The sequence below is a fragment of the Papaver somniferum genome, chromosome 1 (assembly GCF_003573695.1).
Source record: "Papaver somniferum cultivar HN1 chromosome 1, ASM357369v1, whole genome shotgun sequence".
Classification (NCBI taxonomy): domain Eukaryota; kingdom Viridiplantae; phylum Streptophyta; class Magnoliopsida; order Ranunculales; family Papaveraceae; genus Papaver; species Papaver somniferum.
The window spans coordinates 49,124,495-49,128,376 of record NC_039358.1 but is presented as its reverse complement, the minus strand read 5'-3'; positions in this window follow the sequence as shown (position 1 = coordinate 49,128,376).

Here is a 3,882-nt window from a genome sequence, read left to right as displayed (position 1 = left end):
TTTTTTTTTTTTTTTTAAAAAAAAAAGAAAATAAAATTTGGTTTTTGAATGGGAGCAAGCCCACTGTTTGTCCTCTAATGGAATGGAAGGAAGGCTACGGCCCACGAAACACTAAGTTTTAATTTTGAAAGTTTAATTTGGCCCAGTTGGTTAAGGCCCGACGTTTGTTTTAAAACTTTGGCTTCGAGGTCCACTCTTGAGTGGAAACAAGCCCACAATCGGTTACAAGCTCAGCTGGGTTTAAACCTAGAGTCCAAAATACAAGTCCAATGAAAGAATTTAAACAAGCCCACAAATTAAACAAACAAGCCCACAAAAATTAATTACAAACCCAACAGAAAATAAAAAAAAAAGCCCAAAAATTGGCTTTAATATTACAAGCCCACAATTAAAAGTTGGAAGCCCACAATTCGGGTTCTCTTAAATGGTTACCTTTTAAGCACAGCCCAGCTGCTCTGATATTGTTGCAAAAACCCAGTTGGGCTTTGGTTCTTTTCCTTGGTGGCGTCCCAGCAGAGGAAAAACAGGTTCAGAACAGCAGGTCCAACAGCAAATGAAGTGAAGCAGATGCAGATGCAAATGCTATGCAGTGAAATGCAAAAATAGCTAATAAAACTACTAGAGAAAACAAAGCACCAGTCCCCGGCAGCGGCGCCAAAAACTTGGTGGACCGGGGAAAGCGTATAAATATGAAGAGAAATGAAACGCGGGCCTACAGTAATACCGCAAGTGCACGGTCGTCAGTTGTAGCTCGTGCAAGTACGGGTCGATCCACAGAGACTGGGTGTGTTTGGAGTTCTCTAGCTATTTTGGGCTCTAATTTGTTGTTGGTTAACTATGAAGCCTTTTGGGCTTTGGGCTTTGGGTACCTTTGGATTATAGGCTTGTTGTCTTAATGAAATGAACTGAGCTTGGTAACAGTGAACTGGGCCTTGGGATTGAATTTGGGCTTGGGCTTAGTGTAATGAACTGAGCTTTGGTTTTGAATTTGGGCTTGGGCTTAGTATAATGAACTGAGCCTGGTAACAGTGAACTGGGCCTTGGGATTAAACCTGGGCTTTTAGCCTTAACCTGAACTGTGGTCTGGGCCTTGGAGAGGAAGCAGCAGCAGCAGTGGTGGCTTCTGCAGCAGCAGAAGCAGTGCACTGCAGCAGCAGAAGCAGTGCACAGCAGCAGATGCTCAGCAGGGAAAGGGAGAGCAGCAGCAGTGCAAAGGGCAAGTGCACAGCAGCAGGGGGAGACAAGGCAGCAGAGCACTAGGGGAGAACAAGGCAGTAGCAAGTAGTAAAAGCAGTGAATGCAGTAACAAGAACAGGAGAAACAAAAGAGAAGCAAGAGCAAATAGTGGCAGTGAAACTGTGATATTTACAAAGCAATGAAGATGGTAGTGAAATAAAGCAAAGAGAAAGACCAAGGCAGTGAAGTAAATAAGAATAACAGAACAGAGAAACAACACAACTGGGTTATGAATCCACCCTGTGACCTAGCCAGATAGTATAGTTCTAGGTTGAATCCTTAATGGAACTAAGTGACAGTTAAGGCCAACTTAAGATCCTAAGCATACAAAAAGGGAATAGCAAGATAAACAGCTTGCTCAACTGATGTGCTCCTAGTATTGACTGTCTTTTGACAGTACAATCAATCACAAGCACTAGTGAGCACTGAATTCTCCCATTGCTCAATCAAATCAGTGCACTAAGGCTTCTAACCTAACATTCCACTACCTAACAGTCCACTAAAGCTTCATCTGAGCCTCAGCTAATGAGAACATGAGAGAACAGATGGAACAACACATGATTAACAGGAACAACACAAAAACATCACATTAACAACAACAACAACAGGATATTAAAACAGGGAACATTACACAAAAACAGGGAACATCACATTAACAACAGGGAACATTACACAAAACAGAACATGAATATATGCAGAACATCAAAGTTCTGGACACTGGCTATTCCAGCATGAGCCAATTTCACACCCAACACCTTCTATTTATACAAGCAAGCAATAACCTAAAAATCCCCAAAATATCAGAGAATTAGGGTTTCACCAAAAAGTGAAATTGACTCACCTAACCTACTGATAACAGCCCTCATACGTCGACCCATGCCTCTTATTCTTCTCCTGATGCAACCCATGCCTTCAATTTGTACATGCAAGCTCAATCCCAAAAATCCCCAAATTAACAGTAAAATTAGGGTTTTGATTTTTTTACTCACCAAATGTGATAAGACGAGCCCGTCTTCAACCCATGCTTCTTCTCCCTTCTCTGCTCCTTCCCATGCCTTCAATTTCTCTTTCTAGCTCGACATATTTCACTAATCTCTCCTCTAGGGTTTCTGAAAAGGAAGAGAGAATGGTGAAATAGGTAGGTAGAAGGGTAGGATGATGATGGGTTTCGATTGGTGAGAGCCATGATGGCTTTTGGTGGTTGTGGCAGAGGTATGGTGGCGGAATGGGTGTTGCAGAGAGGAGGTGGAGAGAAAGAGAAGAAGAAGAAGGAAATGAAAGAGAAGTCGATAGATTTTAGGGTATAGGGTTAGGTTGCTAGTGTGTGAGGCGGGATATCAAAGTTCGATGTTGGCGAATATGAGTCACTGGATGCGAAGCTGGTAGGTGAATCGGATGGCTACCCCTGAAGAGGCTGGTAGCGACCGTCGGATGTCTTGATACAACGAAGTTAACGGTGAAGATCGAGGTTAGGTGTTGTAGTGTTAAGCGGAAGTATCGAGATTTGATGCGCAGGCAAAGAATCGACCGTTGGATCTAAATGTGATCTAATCTGAAGGCTTGGAATTTAGGTACTATGGTGTTTTGCAGGGACTTCAGATTTTGATGAACGATGACGAAGCGACCATTGGATGATGAGATGGATCCGATCTAACGGCTGAGAATGGAGGCGGGTATGGATATAGAAAATGGGTTTGGGTAAGGGTTTTGGGCCTTGGGTATGCCAAGCCCATATCTTCTTTAAGAACAATTCTTCCTTCTTGAGCCCATTCCTAGCTTTTTGGTCTTGTGCGCACCATTCTTTGCGGCTTCCTTGCGTAATTTCTTCCGGCTTTTCACTACTCTTCAGCTCTTTTCCGCTCCGCAAGTCATCCAGACTTTATTTATTACCTAAAAATGCAAAATTAATTAATAAAAATATTTATTCTTGAAAACAATGAAAATACAGAATATGGGATAAAATGTAGAATTAATGCACAAAAGATGAGTTAAAATGCCAACAAAAAGGGATAAATATATACAATATTTGGCACTCATCAAATACCCCCAAACCTGAATTTTACTTGTCCTCAAGTAAAACAAAACTAAGGAAATCCTAACTATACCACTGTCGCTGGTCTCTCGAATGCATTTAGCGTATGCACTAAGCCTTTTAAACCACTAAGTGTCCCTAGTGGACGAGTTGAAGTCTCGTGAAGGTTTGCTTAGAACGTACCTACAAAGTTCTAGGTCAAAATATAAGCTCAGATTCCATCAAATGTGACATGTGCAAAACAGTTTAAGCTCACAGCAAAATGGAGATGTCAATCTAGCTATGGAAGGCACAATCCTAGCACTGATAACAAAAAAAAGACATGTGATAAGAGTGTAAAGTGTATCTACACATGTGTAAAGAAAGATCTGAAGTTATGACTACTAATCACCAAGAGATAGTTTCTCAGGCTAAGAACCAAGGTCGAAATCTAGCTAGCTGTCCGGACTTTACGAGAATTGTGAATGAGTTGGAGGTATTTCACAATTACTCGCGTTGTACATCAATGGCATACACCCTCCTTGCTTATTACAATGAAACAACAAAATGACTATTTACATGACTCTTATTTACATTGACTACTCTCTTTTTATTTTTGGAACAAGAGATGATGG